Source organism: Ambystoma mexicanum, chromosome 6p (assembly GCF_040938575.1).
Source record: "Ambystoma mexicanum isolate Mex_15411 chromosome 6p, UKY_AmexF1_1, whole genome shotgun sequence".
NCBI classification, from domain to species: domain Eukaryota; kingdom Metazoa; phylum Chordata; class Amphibia; order Caudata; family Ambystomatidae; genus Ambystoma; species Ambystoma mexicanum.
The window spans coordinates 674,709,152-674,716,807 of record NC_090935.1 but is presented as its reverse complement, the minus strand read 5'-3'; positions in this window follow the sequence as shown (position 1 = coordinate 674,716,807).

Below are 7,656 nucleotides of genomic sequence, written 5' to 3'. Positions count from 1 at the left end.
GTTCATAAGTCTGTTCCTTTGTGCAGTTCGGTGAGAACTCAGGTGATCGACCTGGAATGGATGCAGAGCCCCTTCACTTATCCAAGATCAGCTCTGCGCCAAAATCAAGGATTTCCAATCGAAGATCTGCTCTCTTGCAGGCATCCCAGACGTGGACCAATCACGGTCCACAGTAGTCTCAGTCATTCAGGCACTCCAGACATCCTGGCACCAGTAGTGTGAATTGGGACCAGACAGTCCCAGCCCTCTTCCTGGGCACACATACGTGACAGGCAGAAGTGTGCGAAAGAGATTGTCTTTTGCGGGAGGCTGCATGCCCGAATAAGGAAAACCCGGGTTACTCGACCTGGGTGAAGGCAATGGCCAGGGGACAGAACAAAAGACTTTGTGGCTCAGCCATTTTCAGACCTGGTCACACTCTTGAGCCAAACGCTGTAAAAAGAATAAAACATTATGAAAAGTAACTGCTGCCACCAGTTCGTCCCAGGCACAATCATACAATCACCAAAAAATCCTTTGAAGGTGTCTAGGGCCATAAAACAAAAAGGGACCCCAGCGCATGGTACTGGAAGGTACATTGTTCACTGTTAAAAAGTTACCAAGAAATAGCAACAGAGTCAAAGACTATTGGAACCTTCGTTTCCCAGTACTGACAGTCTGAGTGGCGTGTCAGTTTCCCCATAACAAGGGCGCAAAAGCCCAGAGGAGCTCAGCTAAAAGCTGGGCTCCACTGGAAAAAGTCAGGATAGGAAAGCCAAACAAAAACAAACAGTTTGGGGGAGTACATTAATGGAGGGAAAATTGCACCTAAATGAAATCTTTGCAATCACTGGACAAAGCACAAGAAGAATGGATAAGTACACCGCTCAGTAAATATCCAGCTGAAATATTATACCATTAAACATAGGCACTAAGAAATAATATGAGCATAATGACTAAATACTAGGTATATTATTAAACCTGAACTTTACCTATCTAGCAACATTATCCTATTTTAACTATTACCATTTCAAGAATAGACCTAATAATAAATAAATCTGATGAACTGCAATTGCACATCAACACAACCTTGCACACTACATTTACAATTAGAACTAGCTGCTGAATAATACATTGTCTAATATTTGTCCATGAAAATCTGGCACATTTTTAAAGTGTCCACAAGTGTGGTAAAACAAAACGTTTTCCTAAATGGGTAAACTGATCCCAGGTCTAAGTCTTTCAAGACTTCATTGTTGCAATTTCCCCATGTACCTCTACAGCCAATAATGAAGCCATGGAATTTAACAGTTACATTTAGTATGTTTTTTTAAATCACATTTTCAAGTTCTGAGTAATAATTGATGTTTCGCTAATATATGATATTTTCAAAATCTAATGGATACATCTACAACTAATGCTGTTCTATTATTTGTGAAAATGACATCAGGTTTTCTTAGTTACCCAGCTGTGTTGTTAAGGTGAGGCTCTCTATAAGCAAGCCATCCACATTTGGCCCGGACAATTTATGCCATTTAATTCGGATATCTTTTGTTTTTGGACATGCTCTGAAATGTGGGAAATGGTTTCCCATACATGTTTTTTTTTTACAGTTATCTTTTTATTGAAGTCTCGATGAACAAAACAGTCAAACAGCAACCACATGACTTCCAAATACAGGCATCGAAAACGTATTTTCAATACAATATAGACCACCTAAATAATGATGATAAAGCATATAAAGCAGTAATAACATAATAACAAAGTAACATAAACAGCTCGTCTCGCCAATATCTCCGTTTTTCATGTGTCTTGAGCAGTGCTTCAATTGTGTCATCTCCTATTGAATATCGCCCCCAGAGTCATTTTCTCAGTCTTGAAATAGGTGTTTCAACGTTTAAAGCTGAAAAAACATGTGTACCGTGTCCTGCGTACATTCACGAAAGGGGGCCCAGGTTCGAGTAAAGCGAGGCATAGCCCCGTAACACTATTCCCCATATTTTGACCCACCAATATGACATAATTGGCACGCCAGTTGTTTTCCAAGATCGTGCCCGGTTCAACGTAGCTGCCAACAATAGCTGTGCAATAGGTTCTGCCCTGGGGCAAGTTGCAGAAAAGGACCCATCTTCCGGGACGTCTCCCAATAACATAGTAAGAGGGCACGTAGGAAGCAGGCTCCCAGTGATCTCTTTTATCCTCGACTGAATTTCTTGCCAGTATGTTTGAATTAAGGGACATCGGCACCACATGGGCGCAAGGTCCTCCAGTTGTCCACACCGATGCCAACAGCGATCTAAGTATTCAGGTAGGATCCTGTGTAATCGTTGCGGGTCATGTACCAACTGTAGCATATTTTCGAGACACATTCCTTGAACAGTGTACATATCAAGCTGTTCAGCATAGCTCTCAACCATTTGTGTTGCAAAGGCGGGTGAAACCACCCGATTTTGTTTTTGGCGGGTGAGACGCCCATTGGAATGCATGGGCGTGCAGGAGGCTTTGCGGGTGAGTCAGCCCTTTAAAAGGCGGGTGACACCCGCCAAAAGCGTGTGAGTTGAGAGCTATGTGTTCTGATCTCAGTCCCTAGTTCCCTTTTCCAGTGTATCATATACAGGAGCTTATCCAATTCCAAGGCCTTTTCTAGAATACAGTAACAACTGGAGATTTTCTGCAGGGCCCGACCCTCTGAAACCTGGAGTTCGAGCCCTGTAAGGTGTGTGTGTGTGTGTCTGCTTGAATCACTCGTCTATTGGGGACCCAATGTTTAATTTGCCAATATCGGAAGCGGTCAGTTTCCGGCAAGGAGAACTTCTCTTTGCATTCAATAAATGTGAGGGGATGGCCTTCCCCATACAAGTCCCTAAGCCTTGGGCTTCTGGATACTTCCCACTGTACAAAGGTCCTGCTCGCCATGCCGGGGGAGAATTCTGGGTTTTGTAATACTGGTTATAGGGGACCAAGGTACTTTTTAATCTCCAGTTGTCTAGAGGCCTTATCGCAAACAATAGGGGTAGTTCGGGTGGATTCCAACAAGAGGACCCTGACTGATTTTGGTAGAAAAGGCAAGTGTGCTAAAGAAGAGTGAGAGCAGCCCTGCTCTACTATCTTCCACTTCTGGTTCCTTTCTTCTAGATCCCACTCTAGCATTGGCGCAATCTGCGCTGCATGAAAATACCTTTGCACAGACATGACTCCTATTCCTCCCATCCCTTTCGATCTCAGGAGTATATGGCGTGGGATTCTAGGGGCCTTCTTTTTCCAAATAAAATGCACTATTACCTTATGTAACTCTGTAAGATCTTTCTCAGGGATAAGGACTGGTAATGCCTCGAACACAAACAGGAGTCTCGGGAGTATTGTCATTTTGATGGCACTGAGCCTGGCCAGCCATGGCATTTCTTGCATTTCCCATCTTTTTGGAGTGGCTTTAGTCTCGCTGCAAAGAGCAGGGATGTTGGCCCCGAAAAGAGTGTTATATGTTTGTGTAATGTGTACCCCCCAGCATGTGATCTTATTGTCTGCCCATCGAAAAGGGAAAGCCAATGGCAATGCTTGGCAAGTTTCAGGTGTTTCTTTGACTGTCAGGCCCACTGACTTTCGATGATTAATGCGTAAACCTGACATTGCGTGAAATCGCTCCAAGAGCTCTAGTAAAGGTTGGATCGACAGCATAGGTTTCTGAAGGAAGCAAATTATTTCATCTGCGCATAACGCCACTTTGTGTGTATTCCCGTCATGTGTGGGCTACTCCAAATCATTTGTGCTAAGGAAATGCAAAAATCAAAGGGTCAAAGGACAATCTTGTCTTGTGCCCCTACCCAGGTGAGGTGATGGTGTTTTGCCAATATTTACCTTAATTATAGTAGTTGGGATTTGGAAATTAGCTAATATTAATTTGGTAAAACTAAGTCCCAAACCATATGCAGGCAATACTGGCTGTAGAAAGTCCCAAGACAAACTGTTAAAGGCTCGATGAGCATCTAGCGAAAGAAGTGATAAGCCCTCAGAGAATATGGGGGCCAATGCCACTAAGTCAACCACCTGCCAAATATTATCATGGGCTTCCTTGTTTTTGATAACTCCCTCCTGCTCTTCATTAATGAGGTGCAGAAGGATCTGTCCCAGAATTGTGGCTAAGATTTTACTATACATTTTTGGATCAGTATTCAGGAGGGCTATGGGACGATTGGAGGTGCAGTTTTCTGGGTCTTTACCCAGTTTCAGGAGTAACGTGGTTAAAGATTCCGTCATACAATCAGTGACTTTCCCAGATCCGGAGAAGGAATTGAATAAAGTAGTGAGATATGGGAATAAATGGCCCGCAAATGCCTTTTAGAATCTGTTAGTGATCACGTCCGGGCCTGGAGCCTTACCTGCCGGGAGCGAGTGTATAGCCTGGGCTACTTCTTGAACAGAGATAGGACCCTCTATATTTTCTTTCATGATGTCAGAAATTCGAGGGGGCTGTGCCTGTGTAACAAAGTCCCTAATGTGAGAAACCAAAGGGTGTCTCACCCGCTAGTCCTCAGGGACTTGTCATCAAGGTGGCCAGGACACGGCCATCGCTTTTGGATCCAGTTCCTGGGGGTGGAGCAGTGTGAGAGTATCACATGCGTGAGGGGTCTTGGGGGCTTGGGGGTGAGGCAACGGATGGTGAGATGCAGTATTCCCCCCTTTCCTGTGACCCATCCTATTTTCTAGGATCCTCCAACATCCCAACTTCTTCCCCCCTTTTTCACACAAACACTAGGCAGAGAAAGAGGGCGACTGAGAGTAAAGAGGATAACCCTTACATATCTCATTGGACATATCCCGCTAATCGGGTCAGGCAAAATCAGGCAATTTATTTTAAGTTCATACATCTGATACCAGCTAGCTCTCGCCACACAGATAAAAGGCAGAACATAGAGACACACTCTGAGCAAGGTGGAACACGAGCAAGAGCAGAAATTCTGGTGCGAAGGCAAACTTACTGGAGCAGTGCGACGGACAGAGGGACGAGAGCAAAGGGTAGAGAACCCCAGGAATTCCCTGCAGGAGGTCGTTGCCTCCAAAAGGCTGTGAAAGACACATGGAGAAGGCCAAATACCAGACAAGAAGAATGCATTGTGTTTCAAGGATGCCAGTGATCCTCCCGGGTGAACAGTAGAGTTGGGGATGCGAGGCCAAGCCTGTGGTATTAACCTTGACTCGTGAATTAAAACTGCATAGACAAGAAAGGAATGCACACAGCTGGTGAGTTGGCGAGCGACATGAAAGACCGGTGTGTGTTAAGGAAAGATTGAAGTTGCAACGGTATATTGCACAATTGAAGGCTGCACGCGTGTGAATGAGACACGAAGGAAGGCAGACCTGTGGTGAACTTTGAATTACTGATAGCTGTGAAACCAGCGATACTGAGTAGCGGAGTGGCCCGGCGAAAGTCTCTGTGTAAGGTGATTTCTTTTTGTTATGAAGCGATAAAGTGAATGAACTATAAAAAGCAAAGTGATCATAATTAACCCACAGAAAAGGCGGGAAGTAAAAAGGTGAATGTTGAACTTTTGTGCTTATGACATTGAACTACCCAGATCAAGAGACAGTGGGGCAAATAACACAAGAGTGTGACCTAAAGGGAAAGTCGAAGTGGTCCTGCGGAGGCCTATAGTAAAAGACACGCACATTCGAAAAAAGTCTTCGACATCAGAAAAAGGTCAGAGCCCGACTGAGAGAGTCCAGAAGTGTGATAAGTTAGGGGAAGGGAACCCGTAAAGGATGTTAATTAAACTTGGGGAAGGGAACTCTTGCAAGTGCTGTGTTTGTACGGTCCGAGCCCGACTGCGGGAGACCTACATGAATTTATTGCTTTGAGAAATCGGAGGCCGATCGAGGGAGACCTGCATGAACTTTTTTTTAACCGTGTTTTGTGCTGGAAAGAGAGACTTTAACGTGGAAGGCCAGGCGGACCTTGATCCACGTTTTGAGCTGCCTTTATTTTGAGAACCTGAGCCAGAGTGTGTCATCCTGTCTACGGAGACCGCCTTACGCCGTTCTGTCTAACGTGGGGAGGAGAGCTGACTCAGCCATATTTATTCTTTAGATTCTAGCAATGATTTTCATTTGCATACATATTCTCCTTTACACACTTTTTGTACAAGAGATAGGGCAGGCATTAGGTTTTGCTAGTGTAGGCCATTTTGATTTGACAGACTTAACTATGACTGGTTTATTTATTATTTGATGGTAAAGAGTACTCCTATCCTAGCTATAGGGAAAAATGGGAGTTTTCCCAAACCCCAAACATTGAATAAAGATTTTATAAATTCTAACTTTTGTTTCAGTGTCATACTTGTGATACCATGCCTCCCTTACACTAACCTGAGTAGGATCAAACGGATGAGGGGTTGGACACCTTGCGAAAGAAGGCTTCCATAATCTGCAGTTTCTCTTCAGCTGTGGTCACCCGCCTCCCAGTCTCGTCCCTCAGAGCCCTAATATCATTCTGAGTGGCCGACTTCTTAAGTTTAGCTGCCAGTAGTTTGTTTGCCTTGTTACCCCTGGAATAAAAGTATTGTTTTGTCCTGAGTACAGATTGGACCAGCCCCTACTCGCCAAATGCATTTCTTTAAAAAAAAAATTATTTAGATAGGTTCATGTTTACAACAATAGAAAATAAGTCCACTGTAATGCTAACATAGGGAGTTAAGTCCTTGTAATACATTTTGCTTTCTAGCATTTAAACTGTAAGTAGAGGCTGCCCCGTACCCCCACCTCCCGAATATTAAAGAACCACTTTTCCTTGTACCACCAGAGCCACCACAGCAATATACCCTACATTGTCTGAACATTGCTCCTTCAGCGTAGTCTCCTCCCTTCAAACTGTTTCCTCCGTTGAAAGAAGCATAGCCCGTACTGGGTCCCAGATGTCCGAAGGTCAAAAACCTGAAGGTATTGTCCTACAGTATTCCTGCTCCACATCACAGCACCAAGCTAGGTCTCTTAACCATTTAGACAGTTTGCGGCTATGGGGCTCGAACAGAGCATTAATATACAATGTTTTGCCAGCAGAGTACAGATAAACAGCACTTTCTTCTTACTCTTCGACCCACCAGGCATCCATCTAAACATGCAACATGGAATATTTAACGGGACCCTGCTCTTAATCATACTCTCCGCTGCTTCCACAACCTGCGTCCAGAAAGTGATTAAATGTAGACAATTCCACAGAACATGTATGAAATCAGCATTATTGCTTTTACACCATCACAATTACTATCAAACTTTGCCTGGACCACAGGTGCTAGGTATGCCCGATGGAGGATTTTTAGCTGAATCAGATTGAAGCGAGAGTTAATGGCCACTTTCTTAGTGTGTACACACATATATTTCCACCTTGCGTCTCATAGTTCTTCGCCTATATCAGTTTCCCATTTCAATCTGCTAGTTATTTTTTTGCTGGGGGTGTTATTCAAGGTCCTGTCATAGATCGTTGCTATTATACGTCTGCAATTCGCTGAGTTCACTAAGAATTTAAATAGTGGGATTCTGCAGGGTTCATCCGGGAATGATGGCGACCACACTCTAAATGCTTCTTGAAGTCCATGTAATTGAAACACCAAACCAAATGAATCCTCAAGCTTAACCTTGACTTGCTCCAAAGAAACAAATGATCCACCTGGGTAGAAGTCTGCCATA